This window comes from Sorex fumeus, unplaced genomic scaffold (assembly GCF_029834395.1).
Source record: "Sorex fumeus unplaced genomic scaffold, SorFum_2.1 ptg000007l, whole genome shotgun sequence".
Lineage (NCBI taxonomy): Eukaryota > Metazoa > Chordata > Mammalia > Eulipotyphla > Soricidae > Sorex > Sorex fumeus.
The window spans coordinates 50,051,537-50,075,094 of NW_026606064.1; positions in this window are offsets into that span (position 1 = coordinate 50,051,537).

Below are 23,558 nucleotides of genomic sequence, written 5' to 3' on the forward strand. Positions count from 1 at the left end.
CCCTGAGCACTGCCAGGAGTAATTCCTGAGTGCATGAGCCAGGAATAACCCCTGTGCATTGTCAGGTGTGACTCAAAAAGAAAAAAAAAAAGAAATGTAATCCTGAAATCTATGTGTTTGGCCTTCTGAATGGAAAAACACTAGATTGTTCCAAAGGAATAGGGAAAACCTGAATGATTGCCCTTCACTGTACTGACTAGAAAGCCAGAATGATTTTCTGCTGCAGGAGGATTGATGACCACTTTCCCTCCACATTCCCATTCAGAGACTGCAGTGCCTGCATATTACAACAAAACCATGTTCATCCCAGAGGAATACACGGCACCACATTATTTACATCCTGGAAGTACTGTGGACAGGGCCAAGGAGGATGGGTACAGGGCATAACAGGGAGGATGTCTGGTTTCACGCAAAGCAACAACCACCTAGATATTGCATCAATTTTTGCTACTAAGGGAAACCAATAATGGAAGTAAGAAAGATCTCATTCAATAAATGTCTATAAAGACAAAACCTGCACAAAGATTGTCTACATCAACTTTAACACTGATTCCCCACTAGACAGAAAGAATCTGCTTGCTCCAAAGTTGATACTGAGAAGAACTAACTAGTCTGTAGGTGACTGCTCACCAGATGTTTCCTGAACAAAATAGTATTGCATGAGAAAAAGAACACAATAATAATAGCAAGGGGCTCTTTCCAGCAATGTGATATTTGTTTTGAGCCAGGAAGTCTTAGGTTCTGTATTGGTCCTCAATAGGTTGCCTCTCATTTCTGGATGCACCATTTGAGCATATGTTCTGTGATGAACGATGTGATTCTTTTGAATTCCTTCAATTAAGTGTAGCATTCATTAATTTAAGAATAAACTTCTTGGAGAACTTTACTCAGGAACTAGGGCCAGTGGGACAGAAGAGTTTGCCCCAACGATTGGACCTGAATTGGCATCTTTGATCTGCAGCCTCAGCCTGGCAGTAACCTTTACAGATTCCTCAACATGGAAACCAGCGACACTCATTCCATGTGCTCTGAAGGAGTCCATACTTCTGAGATGCCACTCTTCCTCTACTTGATTTCCCACCAACCGGCAGCCAACGGACAAACTGCATTCCTGAGGGTGGTCTCTTATTTTCTCAGAAGCTCAAACCTACCAAATTAGCAAGTTACTCATGGGTTGAAAACCACCTCCTCCAATAGAGCCCCTTCCCCCATGTATCCTCCTACCTCCTTCAGCCATAGGGAATCACGGAGTTTCTTTATATCTTATAGCTACTCTATATTTTATTATTAATCTTTAATATGTTTCTGTATTTTTGGTGAGGGGGGCCACACCCAATAATGCTTATTCCTGGCTCTATGTTCTGGGAACACTGGCAGTGCTCAGAGGAATGTATCTAGTGCCTTGGATTGAAGAACCCCAGCTTGGCCTCAAGCAAGGCAAGCACCCTACCTGATGTACTATCTCTTCAGCCCAATGAACTTCAACTTAATTTATCTTTTGTTTATGTTTGAAGGTGCTTCCCACAGGTGCTTGTGGTCACCAGAGCTTGGGAGCCTGTGTGGAACCAGAAATCAAACCTGGGGCCTTGTGCATGCCAGTCAAAAATTTTAGCTCTTTTTAGGGGCAGAGGAGAGATTTTTGGGCCACATCCAAGGGTTTTTCATTGTCTATTTTTGGCTCTGTGCTCAGGAATGACTTCTGTCAGTGCTTGGAGGACCATATGGGGTGCCAAGAATTTGAACCAGCTGTGTTCAAGGCAAGTGGTTCACCTCTTGTATTATCTTTCTGACCCCATGGGCTCCAATCCTTTGGGCTCCCCCTCTGAATCACTATTAAACTTTCATAGTAAATTTTCTCCAGCTCCGCAGTGTGTGGTTTCCATCTTCTGGTTTTACCCAGACTTCTAGGAATATGTTATGCTTATTTACTAACTTCCATAGCAATCCCATGAAGTGAGAACAGCTATTAACCTCATTAGTTCAGATTCAACAACAGGTTTTATTTTTCTAATGTTTTAAATGGAAAAGCTTTGAAAAACAGGAGCTAGAAAACACAGCCTATGTAGGATATAGAAGAAAAAATAGGAAACTGCACTGTTTTCTCAGGAAATCAAGAAAACATAGCCTTTCTGAAATACGAACAATGAGGCATAAAAACTGAGCCATCTGCACTAGAGACAATAAAGAGCAAAATTAATGCTGCGGAAAATTGAGTAGTTGTGACCAAACAATTCTCCAAGAGAGCAGAGAGGGGGAAAAAAGGTGAAAATAATGAGAAAACTGATGAAAATGCAGATCTAAAAAGTGAAGGCAAACCTGCCAACTTTATTCACAAAGTAACACAACAGGTCCTTAAAAACATAATTTTGTTCACTTCATTTCATTATAATGATGAGGGAAAAAACATTAAGTGCATCCAGCTTGATGTTGAATGATGCTGCATTCTGAGGACCTGCTTTCATTACTCAATCTTTTATTTAAAACAAAGACCAGGATAATATATATAAATAAATCCAAATGTCACTAAAGAAAAAAAATGTCCCCATATAGACCGGGAAAGTATAAATCAACAGGATTGATTGGTTTTGTCAACAACAACAAAAGTTCACTTATTATGGCTAGCTGCTCCAATGTCAATGTTTACAAGAGAGAATGAACATGAAGTCATTTTAAATTGAACAGTAAATTCTGATAATTTTCTCCATTCTCTGTAACAAATGAAACACTTTCATTTTATGTACTGTCATTTACTGCTACACAGTAATGGAAAGTGGTGATTTGTAAGTTTGTTTTAGCGAAAAATGACACAAGAAAATTATAGCAATTAACAGAACCATCCAAAGCAATAATTTCTAAGCATATAAATTACTAGTATAGTGGGCAGAAATATGCAACAATTTGGATTCACAAATATGTCAGCTTTAATCAAGAAACTTGCATTCTCATATGTAAATCAGACTCTAAAAAAATCAATGTGTATCATAGATCATTATTATGTTTCTATGTATCTAATAGCTTTCTCCAGTCCAGTGGTGGAAATTACAAATTGGAACTGTATCTTAAAACACTGTTGTGCAACTTAAATGCTGCTGGTGTTCAGAGAGTGGTCATGGGGGAGATTCACCAAGTCGCCAAAGCTTGAATTGGTATATACATGTGTAGAGACATTCTATGCTTTAAAACCTAGGCAGATTCTACTCTACCATGCAATTTTTTTTCTTTTTGATTCTGCATTCAGGAATTACTTGTGGCGGTGCTCGGGGGACCATATGGGATGCTGGGAATCAAACCTGGGTCGGCCATGTGCAAGGCAAACGTCCTACCACTGTGCTATTGCTCCAGACCCTACCATCCAATTTTTGATCATTGTGGCCAGATGAGTCCTGTAATCTTTCTGAGACTTATATTTCACAGTACACAGCAGAGCTCATCTCTGTTTCTCTGGCTTTTCAACTTCTACATTTTTTCCCCCACTCCATTCCATATTTAACTTTCTGCGTGTTCAAATTCACCTAAAGTAGTAACTCCTATTCACAATTCATTTACATATTATTCTCTTTGAAAGCATAAATCTTTTTGGAGTAGACAAGTAAAAAGTATACCCAAATTCCGGAGGGGAAAAAAAACAGAGAAAGGGCTAGAATTTGAAAAACTCCCTTCTTCACAACTCATTTCATTAACCTTGTCTTAGAAAATTGTTGATTTTGGTGGTTTCTTCTCTCCCAACTATGGCCTATGCTCCAGCTAAAATAATTAGTTTGCTACCCCATTAGAAAAAAGCAGGCAGGAATGGATATGATTTGAGTTTGTGGAAAAAGCCTACAGTAGTCTGTTCCCAATTAGAGATCATTTCTTCTCCACCTTATTTTTTGTGTTATTTTCCTGTTCTTGGAGTCAGTGTTGCTAATTTATATTAAATTGCTTAAAATAGCAGATACACCTTCTTGCTTTTGATAAGTTTCACAGCCTCATCCCTGCTATAACTGTGAATTCTTACTTTGGCTCTCTTTTCCTGTAAATAGAGCAGAAGTGAATTTTCAAAGGACATACATGATTAAACTTGAATTATGCATTAGTTTATCTGATTGCATCTTCCCTAGTTGCTAAGTGATTTTGATTATGGGCTTAGGCTTGTGTGGGCAAAGTAGATTGTGGAAAATTAAGAAATGTGGTCTTGTGGTTTGGGTCACTGCTTTGGGAAAGCAGTTATTTGGACCAGAATACCATGGAGGATGAAAATATAGAAAAAGGAGGGAGAGAAACTGGAAGCCCAACATGACCTAACCTAAGAAACTCAAAACCTCTCCCTGTGGATGGAGCCACCTATTTAGCTTAACAAGTACTAATACCTAGTTTCACCATCTTAAAGGCTACTTAAGTTTCACCACTTGGTGCTTAGTGGCTCCAGTAAATTATATTATGAACCAATTTTCTCATATCATTACAGAGAGGAGTTTCCTACCAGCTCTCTGACCCTTCTTTTATGATAAAAAAAAAAACATGTAACTTTATTTTTAAATTACCAATCTACTTTCATGTGTTTAAGACCTTTAAAATAAAATAGCTGGACCAGGGATGTGGCTGTTAGATGAGGCCCTAAGTTCAATCCTCAGAACCACTGGACCTCAGCAGTGCATGGACTGCCATCCCACAGCCTCCAGAGTCAAACTAGTAGTTCAATTTGCTGCTTTATAGGAGTGGTAGAAACTGCTGTGCTATAGGTGTAGAAAGGTTGAAAGCCTATGATCTACAGCTATGGTTTAAACTGCTGATCCTTGGTATACCCAGAAAGACAGGACAGCAGGTAAGTTGGATCTTTATCACTCCATATGGTCCCCCATGGCCACTAGGGGTGGTCCCTGGATACAGAACCACAAGTAATCCCTAAGTAGACCCAAGTTTGGCCCCCAAACAAAAGTCAGTAAGTAAACTGCTGGTCCACAGATGGGGATGCAGATAAGTGCTTGTTCTCATTTGCAAAATGTAAGAAACCAATACATACGATAAGAAAGTTGGCCTTATCCAAATTAATACCTGACCTTTATCTTTGGATCCTGGGAGGAAATTTAGCATAAGAATGATAACAGTGTCTTAACTTCATGCTGAGTCCATGACAGTCTACATTAGTGAGGTGACTCTGGGCAGGATTGGTTATACCTAACAGATGGGGGTTGACTATTCTGGAACGACGGACCATGTGCTTACAAGGCTGGGACTTCTGGTATCAGTCTCTACTCAAAGGAGAGAAACTTGAATTATAATAAGTAGACAATCAATCAATCAAACATGCCTACATCAGAAGGCCTCATACTCCATGAACACTGAAGCTCGGGTGGGCTTCTGGGATTGGCAATACACCCTGTATACTATTACCAAATGTCAGTGTTGAGAGAGCAATACCTGAGTACAATGAGATCTTCACATTTGCAACCTTCTTAGGCTTAACCCTGTGAGTCTCTTCCTTAGACTAGTTCTAACCTTTTTCTATCATAAATGTGACTGTGAGCATATCAACTTTGAGTAAGTTATGTAAGACTTTCTAGTGTATTCTTGAATCTGATGATGTTTAAGAAAAAAAATGGGTCCAGAGAGAGTACAGCAGGCAAGGCACTTGCCTTGCACACAGCTGACTGATTCATCCCTGGCTCCCTATATGGTCCCCTAAGCATTTCCCGGAGTGATCCTTGAGCACAGAGCTAGAAGTAAACCCTGAGTACTATCAGGTGTAACCCCAAAACAAAGCAAACAAAATAATTGTTTAGTTCTAGTTAATTTCAGGAAGATGCCTTTTCTGACTTGAAATTGGACATGGTCTGGAGGATGTTTTGTACATTATAAGTGTTTGTTAACTGAATATTTGACAAATAGGAAGAACCTATCCTTCTTTTAAGTTCAAAGAAAATATTTTAATAGTGACCCTACTTGATGGTCATCTTTTTTAGAACCGCCCATCATAACACCTCCTATTTTTCATTAGATGTAACTATGCACACTACTAGACCTTAAAAGAATTGTTTTGTATAATAAACATGCTCATATATTAGAAATGTGAAGCAGCAGTCAAATAGTGACCTCCCACTGATATCCTTGTTTTAATTCCCAGAATGTAAGTTTATATTACCTCATGTGGTAAAAGAGGATTAAATTAGCAAGTATAATTTGGATTGCTAATCAATTGACCTGAAAGTATGTGAGTTACCCTGTGATTTGGACTGGCCAAAGATAATTACAAAAAAAGGGCTCAATAGTGGACAAGTACAAGGAAGGCAAAAAAAAGTAGGTCAGCAAGTGTTAGAACTCCACTTGTCACCAAAGAGGTAGGGGGTGTTAGGAATCAAGGTATGAGGTCAATCTCCATAAGGTAGAAAAGACAAGAAAACAAATTCTCCCCTATAATCTCTAATGACATTTGATTTTATTCCAATGAAATCATCTTGGACTCTAACCAAGAGAACTGCAAAATAAGGTAGAAGGTGGGATTCCAGACTCTAGAACATTGGACTCTCCAAGGAGAAGAGTCTTCCAGGCAGAAGATGAAGTAAAAGTGGAAAGAAGGGCTATCCGTTGGAGCTAGAATAGCAGAAACACGTGCCCTCTCGTAGACAAAGCAGAGAGAACAGTGAAATGCTTCAACAACTTGCTTCTCTTATTTGTCCATTTTTGGCAATGCCAAACCTCTCCAGGAAGCCAGAGGGCAACAGAGCCTAAAAAATGTAAAGTCCAACATAGAGAGAAGGACATGGGAAAATAGTTCAGTGACTAGAAGGCCTTCTCACCCAGGAATAAGGAAAGCTTTTCGTGGATTTTGGGAAGGAAGTATCTCTGCCCTTGTCTTATCTGTCTTCTGTTTTCTACTGACCAAATCAGTTTATATTGTATGTTTTGAGATTAAACCTAAAGTGTATCGTGCTGGAAATATCACAGAATTCAGGCTCTATTGTTACACATGTTGAGTGCTCTGCCACATAATCCCTTAGTTCACCAGCATCAGTGATGGACAGTTTTAGTTTACACTATGAACAACTTCTAAGTTCAAGGGTCCATATTTCTACTTCTCTATGGAGATGGTTTTATAAATAACTGTGGTTTACAAAATTGTTGATAGTTGAGTTTTAGTTATATAATATTTCAATACCTATCCCATCACCAGTGTCAACTTCCCCCCACCAAGGTTCCCATATTCCTTCCCCAAGCCTAGCCCCTGCCTCAATTCTGCCTGTCAACTTGACAGGCACATTACAAAATTCTAGTGGTTACATCTTAGATCTCACATTTTCAGTTTTTTTGAGGCTATGTTTTGGGTTTATGGCTATACCATTCACCCATATCACCAGGAGATGTTTTTAAATACTGCAAATGTTTCTCCTGAGTCTGCAGTCCTACAGTTGACCTCAGCGAAAACTAACCCACATGCCAAAGTGACACGTCTTGGGAAGACCTGTCTAAATGGGACAGTCTACCCTTCAGGAGCAGTTCTCAATCACCCTGGGACTGTGCTAGTGAACAAATAAATATTCCAGCTTACTTGTCCTTTTGATGGGGGTTCTTCCAATATCATCTACTCTACTCCTTAGAATTTCCATTAGGATTGAGCCTCAGTTGCCTCAGTGGTAACTTTTTCAATCATGGTACCCACAGAACTATCCTCTTCTAGTTTTGAGTATGTGTATGTGTGTGTGTGTGAGAGAGAGAGAGAGAGAGAAAGACAGAGACAGAGATAGAGACAGAGAGAAACAAAGAGACAGAGACAGAGAAAATGCATGTATGTATGAGTGTGTCTGTGTATGCAAATCCCCCTGATTCAGTTGCACAGTTCAGATGGGAGTTGCACTTGAATTTAGTCTAATTTTTCTCTTGGTGTCCTTATCTGGGAGGGGAATTTCAGAAGGTAAGGTGAGAGTGGAAAGACAGTCAGTGAGAGTCGAGGTATAAAATAGTGTTAACTGAGAACTTAGAATTTCACAGCTAATTAATGAAAGTGATTATGTGATAGGTCTAAAGTCTATATCCAAGATCACTTAGATATCGCTCATATTAGTCTTTCTCTATTAGTTTGTAATTTAAATGGTAAGAGCACAAGACACTTGGGTGCCAAAGTGTTAGCCTTGAGTACATTTTATGTAAATGCAACCTTTAGGGGAGGAAGAAGAAGAGGTTGAATAATTAGTGAATCAAATGTAGGTAATCAGCACCTCATGCAGTACTGGCACCTAATTACAAGCCAGATTCACCTAACTTGTTATTATCACAAAGAAAGATGGGTAAATGCTGTAACTCATTCTGCAAAGTTATAAGAGATTCTCAAATCTGTTTATAACACAGCATTAAACAGCAACTACTAAACCAACACTTTTAAAAAAAAGTCATGAAACAGTAATTTTCATGAAAGCATGTGCAGAAAAAAATCTCTTTTCACTTGATATCTAGTTCATAAAATCACTAAAAATAAGATTTTACAGCCCTTCATCAAACTTTAAAATGTGAGCAAATTTTCCTAATGCCATAAAATGCTTATTCAACTAAATGTCAGAGAGCCATGTTTCCATCAATCCTTCCACACTCACCTTGTGTGGACAAGGTGCAATGATGAAAGCAATGTGGTTCTTGGAGACAACCTCCTTCCCTTGGTGCAACTTCTCTTTGTAAGGACCACTATACACTTATTCATTTATTCACTTATCAATCATTAGTGAATAAACTTATGTATGCTGCACAGCCTCTCACCCTGCTATCCCAAATCGGCCTTTCCAAGATAAATATTCACAGTCCATAATGTTGTTATCAAGAATTGATTGAACAGAGCATTTGTTGTGTCAGGTATACAACAACTGAGGTGGTGAAAGCAGACTTTATTCAGCAACTATTGATAGACAGGGAAAGAGCTAAATTTACTCCATTTTAAAAAAAATCATCACTTTAGAGGCAAGTGAGATAGTACAGCAGGTAGGGCATTTGCCTAGCACACACTCAACCCAGTTCAATACCCTGTACCACATGAGGTCCTCTGATTACTGTTAGGAGTGATCCTTGAGCACAGAGTCAGGAGTTAAATCCTGAGCACTGCTGAACATGACTAAAAAAGATAAAACCATGTTAATTATTATAATTTAGGTCATATGTTTACAATAGTGGTAATGTTTATGGTTTTGATGTACATACAGAACCATAAACAAAGTGCCCAAGACTCTCACCAATGTCCTTCTGTTACTTCTGGTCCACCTCATTATTTACCTCACCTAACCTGCAATGCCAGATAATCTAGTGAATTCAATTCGTCATCTTAAATTTCACCCACATGAGAGGTATTTGATCAGATAGACAGCGGAAATTGCTAATAAGTGAAGAAATAACCACTTAAAGGGGACATGTCAGGTAACCCTCACCTGTGCCTGGGCAGAAAACAGGAGCCCTCACCCATAAATACATATTTAGAGAACAGAGGAAAGTCAGAGGGACAAACAGCAGCAGGGCAACGGGGTCTTGAGAGGCAGACAGAGGAGTCCCAATGATGAACCACAGAGTAGCAGTCGGGTTGAAAAGGGTCAGTGAGGGGACAGGAAATATGACCTTAGGAAGCTACTAGTTTGAGACCTAGACAAATAGGGATCTAGAATTACCTATTTACACTGCAGTTTGGGAGTCAAAACAATGATACAGTGGGTAAGGCACTTGTCTTACATGTGGTAGACCCAAGTTTTATCCCAGGCATCCCATAAGGTTCCCCGAGCACTCCCTTCTAGGGATGACTCCTGAGTGCTGAGCCAGGAATAAGCTCTGAGCATAGCTGGTTATGGCCCCAAAACCAAAGAAGCACTCCCCCTAAAAAAATTTTTAAAAACAAACAAATAGCTCTTGTACATAAAGAACATTTTATCAGCACCATCAAGAACTCTGCAGGCTGATTTTATGCACAATATTCCAGGATTCACTCAGGAGTCCACTTTCACAGTAACACAACCTAGAGGAATACAAATTGGGGTGTCTTACCCAGAATTATGGTTATAACAAGAAACAACCTTTCTATCAAAATAGCCACGACAAAGCAGCCTCCTGAGTACAGAGCATTCGGTCTTTGCCATGTGAGTACCCTCCTCACTCTGCAAAGTCCCAAGACTCTTCCATTCCTTTGCTCAAGACACATACCCCCATTGCTCCACTTTGTCTTTGGCTGTCTCCCCCTTGTCTACTGCACATTCTCTACATGTACAGAATTAAATTTGTTTTGTTTTCTTGTGCCCCCATGATCTGTCTGAGAGTAATTTGATTAGTTCCTCAGAACAAAAAATTAGAGGGTAGGGGATATTTTCTTTCTTCCCATATTCGAGAGTTAGGTCTGTCTATTTTCAACATTTCCTATCAATGGACACCTACAATATGTATCTTTGTATTATGTAAATTTAATTTTTTTTTACTTAGTTTAATGGGTTGGAGCGATAGCACAGCAGGTAGAGCATTTGCCTTGCATGCAGCCTACTTGGCCGACCCAGGTTTGATTCCTCTGCCCCTCTCGGAGATCCCAGCAAGCTACCAAGAGTATCTTGCCCACATGGCAAAGACTGGCAAACTACGCATGACATATTCAATATGCCAAACACAGTAATAAGTGTCACAATGGAGACGTTAGTGGGCCTGCTCAAGCAAATCGGTGAACAATGAGAGGATAATGACAGTGACTTAGTTTAATGCTTTCCAAGTTCATCCAGAGTGTCACATGTGTTGTTACCTCATTAGCATGTCTGAATATTGCAAAACATTTTATCATGTGCTATTTATTTATCTGTTGAGAGACATTTGAGTTGTTTCCACTTTTGCGTTATTACAGATAATGTTGGTGTGGATACATTGTGGATGTGTGCTTTATTTTCTTTGCTAATATCCATATTTAAGCTTTTGAAGAAGTGATGGGTTCCATCCCAAAACTGGTGAACTATTTCTCATTCCCACCAACAGAATACCTAGCAGATATTCCTTGTAAAAAGGCTCATATGTGGTTTTCATCTTGTTCAGCATCATTGCCTCACCACTGATCAGTAGAGCTCACTCTAAATACACAAATGAGAAACTTCAGTTGCCTGTGTATCCGTTTTGAATATGGTCCCAGAAGCTGTAGACTTTTGACTGTTAGGAGTGACTGGGACTGTTCAGAAGTTCTGGCTAGGTAGATAATGATGTTTAGGGCCAAATCACAGGAAGGTTTCTCCAACTTGACTTGTGGGGTATGGAAGTGCAGAGCAATCTGTACTCCTGCAGAGAAGTACCCAGACTACAATCTATTTATCTACTACCTATCCTTTATTTATCCTCATTTTGCCCCGTTTGCTTTAAAGTATACATCCAAGTAGTTTCTCATATGTGTCAAATTAATTTTGTACTTCTCTCCTCCTAATCTTCCTGATGTTAATTTCATGGCAAACCCAAAGGGGTAGGGGGAAATATTCCTCCTCTCCAATACTCCTCCTCATGAAGCAGAGAAGAAAATTTAAGTGCAAACTCTAAAGAAGTATTCCCTGGGTGGGCTTTTTATCAAACATACAATCGTATCAGAGTTTACAAGGAAAGACACAGTAAGTAAAAAACAGTACAGTGAAGTAGATTGAAGTTCTTCCTTCTCCATTGATAAATGAAGGCTTTTAAGTCTCCTCTGTGCACTGGGGAAGAGAGCTTTTTACAGAAGGAACGTTTCCTTAGCACATGCAAGGAAAACATGCCCTAGAAACACAAAACGATCCAGCCTCTTATGGAATGATTCTTTTGCCAAGGAGGCCAATTTTGTGGGTGACAGATTTTGCTACCCTACCTCTAATTAGTTGAGGTCAGTCTGACCTCCTCTTGTCTGCATGTGTTTTCATTTCTTGGAAATAAGGTAGGTAGTTTCTACTATTTCTCCCGGAGGGTTTTCTTATCCATAGTGTTTTGGAGCCAACCTCAGGCGAAGGCAGCATGGAGTCACTTTTTGCAGCCCAACACTGCTGTGCTCCCAGCTTTTCATCTTGATAAACAGGAGTTTGGATTATTGCCTTCCTGCTGGGATGAAAAAGTAATAACAATACTAATTGTAATTTTAATTGTTTTTAAAAGATAAAATGATGTTTTCCAAAGAGTGTGACAGCTCAGTAAAAAATGCTAGCAGTATGTCGACAAACTGTGAGCACTGTAAATCTAGGAACAGTCAGAAGTTTTATTTCTTGAAAACTGCATAGCACTTGCAAAATCTGAAATGATTCCAAGAATGCATTTAATTATGTGAAGTTAACTCCATTTTGCCTATTATTTTTAACACACTACCCCCACTATCCCCCCCAACGTAGAAATAAATGCTTCTTCTATTAAGGAGAAATATGCTATTATAATTCAATAGCTAATAGGACATTCTATCAGTACAGAAAGTTTCTTTTAATTGAATTTTTATCAATTTATAGTACTGTGGAATTTCAGGGTTGAACTTCATACTGTTAAATGTATGTAATTGTTACCAATGCCATCACCAAAGTCCCAGTGCCATCCCACCACAAATGAATAAATAAATAAATCCTCTTGTTTCTCCATCCCTTTCCCCCTTTCTCTTTTGTAACCCCATAGTTCCAGAACTGTCAATGAACTTAGGGATTTGTTTTTTCTTGCCAATTCAGTTGCTTTAGTAATTTCTATCCCATATCTAAAATAAATCATCCTAGAATTATCTTTTCTTAGCTATTTTACTTAACACAATTATTCCTAATTCATCTGGGCTTTTTTTTTTTCAAAAAGGGCACAATTTTTTTTTTCTTAATGGCAGAATAGCATTCCATTGGGACTAGAGGTCATGACTTCTTATCCAACTCATCCATTGAGAGGAATTCAGGTTGATTGCATGTTTTGGCTATTGGAGAAAAGTTATTCTAAATACAGTATTGCTTTGAGTGTCCTTTAAAATTAGTATTTTGCATTCTTCAGATAAATTCTAGGAGTGATATTGCTGGCTCTTAAGGAATTCACAACTTTTGAAAGGAATTTCTATACTATTTTCCATAGTAACTGCACAAATTTACATTTCCACCAAATGAGCGCCAGGCTCCTTTCTGACCATATCCTCACCAATATTTTCCTTCCAATCCCTTTTATTTTGGCCATTTTCACAGGTCTGACTGTGGTTTTTATTTGAATTTCCTAATAATAAGTTATTTTGATCATTTTATTCATGTCTAAGGACCATCTGTATGTCTTCTGTGAAGTTTCAATTCAGATCTTTTGCCCATATTTTTTATTTGATTATTAATTATTTGAGTAATCTATTTTGGATATTAATCCCTTGTCATATGTGCAATGTACTTGTTGGGATGTCTTTTGCTTTTGTGGTAGATTCTTTTTCTGTGTAGAAGCATTTTATTTTTGTGTAGTCCCATCTGTTTCTTCTTGCTTGGTGTCCCTTGACAGTGGAGTTGAGTCTCCAAATATATCTCTGATGTTGAAGTAATACAGAGACTATTTGGAAGCTGCGAAGCTCACCACTATGCTACCAATGATGCTAGTATAGAGAATATGTGAAATGAAATTTTACTCCAAATTTAAATCATGAGTTCCCTCCTCAAAATACTTAGAAACAAATTTTTATTTGCAAAGTTATTGGGCTGGAGTGATAGTACAGTGGGTAGGGTATTTGCCTCCACGTGGCCTACCTGGGTTCAATCCCCAGCATCCCATAGTCCCCCTGAGTCTGCCAGAGTGATTCCTGAACACAGAGCCAGGAGTATGCACTACACTGCCAGGTGTGGTCCCAAAGCAAAACTAAGTAGCTGAAATAAAAGTAGTTATTTGAGTCTTCTAAAGCCGAAACCACCATCTTTCTTTCCTCAAAAACATAATATGGATAGATATATTACTTGTGTTGTATTTGATATGCCAGACACAGTAACAACAAACTCTCCAATGGAGATGTTACTGGGCCCGCTCGAGCAAATCGATGATCAACAGGAGGGCCTTTACTTACTTACTTACTTACTCTTATATGGCAATGTAATAGAATTTACAGAACTGAACTTGAATTCTGCCCCCACTGCAATTTAAACAAACATTACCTCAGTTGGATGAATTATTACCTCAGTTGGATGAATTATTTAAACTCATAAATCTTTAACTATAAAGTAGGAATATTCTCACTTTTCTCATAATACTGTACATGGCAGAATGGAGTTAAGAACTGAACTAAAATTGAGGAACATCTGTGAAGCCAGATGAATCTGTTTTTTTCTCTTTTTTCTTAATTTATTTAACTGAAAACCAAGCTACCTATCTACTCTTCTCAGTACAATCTATATGAACATGTTACCATTATATTATCTTCTTGAGTACAATTTTGCTTTCCCAAGTTATTTTTACCCAAGTATTATCTTGATTTTTCATTATAAGTTTTTCATCAGCCATTCATTAAGAAGCATCATGTTGCTATATGATCAATGATGTCCATACTTAGAAATCTTTGCCTTATTTTCTCAAAACTGTGAGAGCTTAGTATCAAAGGAACAATGACCAAATCTCGAATGAAAATAGAACTGGCCCACTCTTCAGCAGCCCACCCAGCATACTACTCATTAGTGATAGTAATCAGTTCAGAATCTAGCCTGCAGTCTGCAAGTTAAACTTGTTTGGCAGACCACTATCTTTACAGGAACTTTTGGAAGTCAAACAATAATAAATCTTGTAACAAATGGCACAACCAGGCCAAAGAGTATGATAACAGTTAAAGCACATGCCTTTCATGCAGCCAACTGCTTGGTTCCCAGCACCACATATCCCCAAACACTGACGATGTTGACTCCTTTACACAGAGCCAGAGCCAGGAATAGCCCCTGAGCACTACTATCCTCAACACACACATAAACACACACATACACACACACACACACACACACACACACATACACATACACACGCCCAAATGGCCAGAACTTGATTCATAACTGATATCATTAAACCTCAGGCTCTTTGGTTCTTAAGAAACACAATCTTATGAGGCTAAAGCTCTTTTCTCAGAAGTTTATTAGGGACAGCGGATTATGCTGGAGATAAAGAAAGATAGCACAAAAGACAAATGTCTGTATATTGGCTTTCTGACATGGTAGGGAAAGTTTTTAAAAGGGCAGAGGTAAAAAGGAATGACTCTGGAAGATCAGGATGGGACATTCAAGCAGTCGAGTGTGCCAACTCAGTGAATAGAGCATGCGTCTGCATATCTCTGTAGGCCTCATTAGAATGCTAAATCTCCATCTACAGGCTGAATTTTCAGTGTTAAAAATGAGAGGGAAAGCCAATAAAGGGGTCAGTACAGTGTCTTACTTTGGCAAGAGCCAGTTTGGCAATAGCTCATCCCTTTTGCTCCCTTTTCTGATAAATATTTTGTTGAAGAGCAGCTTGTAATGTAATGTGGACATTACAACTATTCAAAAAACATTTGGCTCAGTCTTTTCTTCAAGGTGATAAACACAGAGCAATAAGCTCCAAAGTTAAGTCAAGAGCAGTATTCTGAGCAAGGTCTCTATTTTGCCTGAATGACAGATTTCCTAATTTTTCTCTGATATCCAACTTAGGGCCAAAGAAGGAGAAAGCCAAATACAGACTTATGTTGACTACCAAAAATCCAACTGAATTGATTTTAAAGATTTAATTGGCTTTATTAAACAATTCTTGAATCTTGTTAATTGACTTTATTAAACAATCTTGAATCTTGATGGTGACATCCCATCTGGGAAGCAGAACAATGTTTTAAAAGTCTGTATAAAATTGATGCGGGTGAGTTGATGGGAAGGGCTAGAAACTAAGTTTTCAGGAAGTCATAAAACCAAGATGTCGGTTGAAAAATGTCACCTGGTCTCCAACCCAAAGAATGTATGCCAAGAATCCACTGAGATGCAGAAAGAAGACCAGGTAAAGTTTTAACAGGAGTCTTCACACTCTGGATACCCCCAGTAGAGGAGAAACTGGGCAGAAACCAGAGGCTATGGTAAGAATATGAAAGAAGGACACTGAAAGTTCCAACTTCTTTCCCTTTACAACACCCTAGCAACAGATTCTTACTGATATCCTCCCAAGTTGGGGAAGCCTGGAAAACCCTATGGAACTAACTTTGCAGAGGCCAGAGCAGACATTTACCATTTGGGGGGATTACCCACAATTCCACTTGGGAAGATGCGTTCCCCATTTGGGGGTGGTTACAGCTTAGCTCTATGCTCAAGAATCCTCTGGAGAAACCCACATTCTCTTGTAAATGTGTTTTCTCTTTTTCTCTCCCCTCATATTTTGCTTTTCTATTCCTCCCTTTCCTGGAATTCTTTTCTATGAAGGGAAATGACAAACCTGGGAGCCTTGGCAGAGGTCAGGACTAACTTTCCTATTCCTGAAAAGAGCAACTTCTCTCTCCAGTTTGAGTCCTGGCTTCTCCTGCACTGAGAGGTGAGAAACAACTCTGTGAGGGTGAGGGGAAGTTAAATACAGATACTTATCTGATACTTATCAAGTTAGATACCTGATGGCTGTCCTCCAGGGCTAATAGGATGTAGGGGGAGCTGGTGGCAGGATTTATCAACTAAAAGTCCCCCTGGCTTTTACCCAGGTAACCAAGGTGGGTTGTATGGGAAGAAGGTAGCACTTTCCTTCTCTTGGGGTTGCTACTGATGCAGGAACAGTGATAGAAGGTCTGTGTTTGTCCACAATTCTCGGGTTCTTCAATATTTTCAAGAATAATAAAGATGCTCAGGCTGTTGAAAAGGTAGAAAAGTTTATTGAAAAGTAACAAAGAAACCTCCCTGCTGGGGAGGAACTTAGTACAGGACTAAGTTCAGTGTGGCTCATTTTAGGGGTTTTTTAAATAGGAAAGTTGGGTCTTGGTGTTACTGATCAAGTGACAAAAATGTTACAAAGAATGTGAGGATTTTACAGAGCAGGTCTGGCTATTGTGGTTATCCATTTTTACCATTTACCTAGGTATTGCCCACTATTTCTTAGATTCCAGTGAGCCTAAAGTTTAGGGCAGAATCTGTGATCTTGTTAGTATTAAGATCATAGATTGCTTACTTCCTGTTCTTAGAAAGAACCCAGGAATTTGCAGAAACGTTCAAAATGTGGAATGGGTCTGCTAAACTGGTGCTGTTCAGAGTGGCTGGAGGGCATGGGGAACTGAGGCTTCCTCTCCACTACCTTTCTAGCTCCCCACTTCACCCTGTCATCTTAGACTGTACAGTCAGGAATTAGAGCAATTGCAGCACTTAGCAGCCACCTACTTCTTTGGGGCAGCCCTCCCCCCCCCCCCCCCAATCTTCCGCAAAATGTAAGGTTTTTATAAGCAGGACAAGGATGAGATAAGGGGAGAGGAAATTATTTCAGGCCCAGAAAACCCACCTAGAGAAGGGTAAAAGATCTTGTAACAGATAATCTCATTTTTTCTTTGGGGAATGGAGACGATTACTTCATTGGTGGCGAGGCTGACAGGTAAATAAGAGGCACTTGGGGAAAAGAGTATTGGAAAGCAATAAAACCAAGATAAGTTCTAAAAAAAGAATTTACTATGTAGCAGCTATTTCACCAGGCTGATTCTCTTAGAAGGTGCAGAAATTGAGGCCTGATAGAACTGAATGATGACAACACTAGTACAGAGAAGGCCAAACCTCCTCAGGAGAAGAGAAACTTCATCAGGAAGAAAGATCCTAAAAAGAAATATGAAAGATCACCAAAAATTTTAAGTCCTTTTCTCTTAAATCTTATCAATGTAGAAAGTCACTAAGCTAAGCATTTTGTAAAAACTGTGCAAAATTGGGGCTGACTTCATTTAGCATAATATCTTCTAACATCTTCCAGTATCATGCTGCAATGAGTTGGTGATTTCATCATTGCTTACAACTGCATAGTATTTCATTGTGCATTTGTATATGACCCCCTAACTGTTGTTGGACATCTAGGATGATTCTGAAGTCTGTAAGCCCCCATGATTGGCTTACATGAGGCTGAGAGGAGAGAGATGTTCACTTTTTCCTGATCCACCTCTGCCACCCCAGGACTGACTGGGAAGACTAGGACTGATAAAGTCTGCAATGAGCCCCTGCACAGCACAGACCAGAACCTCACCAGCCCCACCAAGTGGCTGTCAAGCCATACCTGACGTAACTTGTTCTTCTAGTGATGTCGGTGGGCCCCACGGGTGACTTATGTGAAGCGGGGAGGAGAAAGACAGTCACTTTCTCCCCACCCTCCTCTGCCACTCGGGACCCAGGGTTGCTGGGTTCTTGTCTCGCCTCGCAGAAAGGAATTTCAGGAGTAGACAAGCAGTGAAGTAAATAGATTTTATTTGGAGGATTTTTAGGTATGGAGGGAGGGAGAGAGAGTGAGAGAGTAAAGTTAGACACGAAAGCATGAAAGTACACATCTCAAGAGGGGAGATGCGGGCGACACATGTGCTCGGGAACCACATGTGCTCGGCCACGTGGGCGCAAGCAGCACATGGGCTCGGGCAGCAAATGCGCGCGCTTCCTTTGTTCAAGGTAGCCTTTATAGGGTTCCTCCAACCTGCCCCCACGTGGGGCTTCTTCCCAGGTAAATGTCCCGTTGCTAAGGAGGTTGCCAGGGAGGATGGGAGTGGTGATGGTCTTCTTTGAAATTTCTTTCCTGGCCTTTTGTTCCTAGAGGAGCTTCTTTGGGTCTGTTGCTGGAGCCAGGTGAGGGTCTCATCAAGCCTTAGTTCCTGTTTTCCTATTTTCTGCAGGGCTGGCTTTTGTCATTGCCTCGGGAGGGGGCCCTCCCTGTCTACCTGCCTACATCATATCCCCCCCAGAGATTTCACCACCTTAAATCTTTAAGGGGAAATTGGTCGGTGTCTATCTTCTGAAGCTGCTTCATGCTGACAAGGGGCGCAGACCCTGCCTGTGAAAGGGGGAAATCTCAAACTACCTTAGTTTATAATGGGCCCCAGGCAATGAATTGGTTGGGTTCCTGAAGTTATCTGAAAGAAAAGATCAGATGGATTAGACTGAGGGATATCACTTTGAAATGGTTAGACCCTGAAGGATTAGTAGTTCCTTTCTGACCCAGTGAGGACAATGTTGTTTGCTGTCTTAAAAAAACAAGAGTTAAAGCAACAGAAACCAAAGCAACATAATGCCATACCCATATCTATCATTAAAATAATGGAAAGGAATAACTCTACCCACAGGTTTGGCTGATAGAAAAATGACTTCCTGTGTCCAGATTTTTCTACTGGACACAGAAACACCAAGCCATTCTCTGGCTTTCTCAGTGCAGATTGGAAAAGCTTCTGCCCATACACTGAAGCTATCAATAAGAACCAATAGATATTTATACCTTGAACATATGAGCATTTGATCATTTGCATAAGGTCAAGCTGCCGATCCACCTATAAGTTCCTTGATGCTGAACAGGTGTTAGGAGAGGAGGTTCATTAATGGCACAGAAAGCACAAGTCTGAGTTACATCTGCCTTACTTCCTGTTCAGTCCCTTCCCATGGAAGATGGTTTTCACTAGTGTTAAAGCATGACCCTTTAATAATATTCCACTGCATAGGTCCAGGAGTTAGTAACTTTCCTTGTTGGGTAAATCCATCAACTTCCTTTTGGAAACCTCCAATGTCCATCGTTCTTCTTCTGCAGAGCATTCTGGCTTAGAGAAAATATTCTCTGGTGTTAATCCCATGATGCAACAAAAATTAAGAGCTGTTAACATCCTTGTTCTCTCCAAACGACTGTTCACAGAAAATGAGATTCAATACAAAAAGTATAGAAAGAAAATTCACAGTATTTTAGAACAAGCTATTAATCCATTCTAACTTAACCAGTTTAGATGCCCTTTCTTGACACTTTGGCCAATTCACAGACTGGGGGAAAGCAATTCTGCACTTTGAGATGAGCTTCACCCTAGTAAAGCTCTGATCGAACTAGTGACAGCATGCATAACATTGAGTTCCTTTATACATTAGGCTGTTTACCTATAGTCAGTAAACCAAGTTTTATCTAAATTTCCCAACGAGGGGTACCTTTTAGATCAAGATTAAATACATTTATTCAATCACCTCTGTAGAATTAGAATCTGAGTCTTACAAAAAAGCAAGTTGCAGAAACATGGTTTTCTCTCCACCTTCATTTTAAAACTTTGCAAGATAGTTTAACAAACCTGGCTTGTTCTTTTGCATAAGCACAGTAAGATTAGAGAACTCTCCATTTGGGATACCCCATTATTTACTGAGAAGTCCTGGGGATTGGCTAAAGACAGGAGACACACCAATAGTGGCATTAATCTTATCTGGCACGTCAGAGCTACTCAGGCCTGGCCAGAAGATGTCCCACGATGAACTGGATTGATGGCCTCATTTTCCACATAGATGTCCTGGCAGAAAGGAGTCCATCCCATCCCTTCTTCAGGGATGGGAGAAATCCTGATTTCCAGATTTTTCCTTGATGCCGAGAATAGGCCCAGACTGAGATCCTGGATTCCTCATTCTCCATAGCAGTGATGATTTCCACATCTTTCCTCAAGCCGGCCTGCCTCTAGGGTCGCCCTGAGGTTTGTAGGGTACTTGAAACAGTACCCGTTAAATCCCTGCTCCTGTCATTTAGACAGATCCCCTGACTGTTCCCTGGAAGAGGGCTTTGGGGTCCCATAGTTGGTTTTTCCTGTCTGCATAAGGGGTAGACCCTATTACAGAGAGGAAAGACTTATCTGGATTTATGCAAACCAACATAGTGCCATGAAGCATCAAAAAACATACTGAAGGTACAAAAGAAGAGAAAAGCAAGCATTTCATTTTACTCACAGAGATGTAATACACCTGTTTGCTGTGGGTCCTAGTCAGAGAAGCTAAAATCTGTAGAGATAAAGCATACCGTTTAACATGTTTTCAATCCCACATGGAAAAACTTTAACTTCTCATTAATAAGAGCACTGTACCAGGAGTCCAGCGTACAGTTTAACATGTCTAATTAATTTAATCCCATGTCAAAAACTCTTGATTTCCTGCAATTTTTGAAAAATTCAAATATCTAAGAGCACTATAACAGGAGTCCGGATAATCCGTCCAGTATCTTTCCCATAGATCTTACAAAAAGGTACTAGAACAATTCTGCATGTGATTTAAAGAGTTTCTTACAACAAAACAATTTGATCAGTTCTTTTTCTTAAAACAACCTCAAACCTTCTACACATTCCTTTACATACATTCTGTAACTTTCATTCATTTAAAAATCAACTTCACTTTAACAGAATTCCTTTCCTTTTTCCCTCTGATATCTCCATCCATTATCTTTCTGACTTATGACATACATCTATAGTAGTACAATGTACAATGTGATCTCCCAAATTTAGACACAAGTTACCAACCATCTCACTTAACATGACAAAACTGTACTCTGCAGTACCATTCCAAAAGCATCAGTTCCATAAATACTTAAAAGGCTTTAGAGATGCTCACAACTAAAGTTCTTACAACATATATTCATTGGGCAAAAGTTCACTTTACATTAGAAATTAACCAAGAGACATTTTAGGATTCTGATTTCTAGGAAAACACAAATGCAAAAAGATTAAACACTCATAGATTACCATGAAACAGAAAGGATTTTACACTTGTGTACAAAGTTCTGTGAAGGTCAGGACTAGGTTGATACCTGGAGACAAAACTTGGCATGAAATAAAGTTATCATAATAATAGCATGCACTTTTAAGCAATACACAGGCTGATTAACAACATAGTAAAATTTCCCACATTTTCCATGCAATTCTCCATTCTCAGAAACTATTACAGAAGGCTGACATCTGAGGTGAACCCATTTTATAACTCTTAGTAGTTCTAGAAATTTTAGTTACCAAGAGTCTCAGAGATCAAATCAAACACTGGTAGGATAAGTTTTGCAACCAACTTTATAACTCTAGAAACTCATATTTTAAAATAAACATGAACCTGTTTTTATGTACCACATTATTTCAACTCACAAGATTTTCTAGGTCAAATATTCTAATCCAATGCAGATAAAAATATATGCATTGATATAACAGCATAAAACCCTTGAACCACCAATTAATATAAAACATGATAAAACTTTCTTTGGCTTAATTTCAATAGTTCTTGTACCTTATTTAAAATCATGAGCTTTCTACAACAGGTACTTTTAACAATTCCACAAGAATACAAACATGCTTTCAGACACAGAAAAAACCCTTTGGATTTTTTACTAAACTTTGATATTAGCATAAGAAAATACTTGAATTGCTGTATAAACACAAAAAGGATGGCAACAATCTATCTTTCCCACCGCCAGCGTTCTGTAGTTTCCCCCACTCCAGGGAGGTAGATGGAGATGGGCAGGAAAAGGAAGGAAACCTTATGGCCAGGCTGCTTGATCTTAGTTGCAGTTTATTCCAATCCTCTCTCCACTCTCGTACCAAAGACTAGCCTGCCTAGAGCTGGGAATCTACAACCCAAAGATCAGGCCTGGCTAGCACCTGAGATCTCCGTATCTAAGACCCGCTAGGTTCTGTGAGAAAAGGGGAACTGCCTCTTACAAATTTTTCATAAAAGTTAGCTGAGGCTTGTAAGATAAGTTCTTGCTTTCTCTAAACTCTTATTTCACTTTAGTTTTAGGCTCTAATTCCGCAGCTCTTCCTGGGCAGTATAGATTCTTAAGTTCAAAAAGGATTACAACTGTTAATAACCTTTAATGTTCTTCCAATAAGAAATTTAGATTGAGAATTCTGCTTTCTCTGTAGGTAACTTTCTGATAAGGATTAACCCTTGCCTAACAGGTTCCTAAAACAACTGCATTTCTTAAATCACTGGGTTGCATGTCACTAACTTCTCTAAAATTTCTACTTCTGATTTCAGCCTGGTTCCAGCACTCGAGTGTTCCACACAGACACACAGACAGACAGACACAGTCAGACAGACGGACACAGACAGTGAACTGACGAAAACACCACACGTACATGTGCACATATCTGCAGTTGACCGGTCTGACCCTTCAAAAATGGCAGGTAGAAAACTGATGGACTGAGAAAGGAAGAAGCAGTCCCCAGGGCAAAGAAGCCCTGTCGGCCGATTGGGAACAGTGCTCCCCGTTTCCCAGCCTGACCAGTCAGTCTCCTGTTTGTTCAGAATGGGTCAAGAAAGCGCTTTTGTTGATATAAGCCGGCAAAATAAACTATGACAAAGATGTTAAAACCTAAGGTGGTCAGATGTTAGATGTTACCATATTTTGGTCAAAGCTAGTTCTGAGGCAGGGAGTTAGTATCTTGCATTTTCCTGCCTCTTCTGCTTTGATAATCCTATTTCTTTTGTTACCTGCAAAGATCTGACTGCAAAATGATCTGGTAATGCAAACTGCCATTCACTGTATATCCTTCCCAATATTCTAACTTATACTCAGGCCACGTGGTGTTACAGAGGTCAGCAAGATATTTCTTATCTAGACTTCCTACTTGGAAGCTCCTCTGGTGTTTTAAGGAGCAACCCATAGGAGAATGTTTAGGTACTGATGTAGAATTTCCCATCCTAATTGCAAGCAATAATCTATGAAAAAGATGGTTCCTT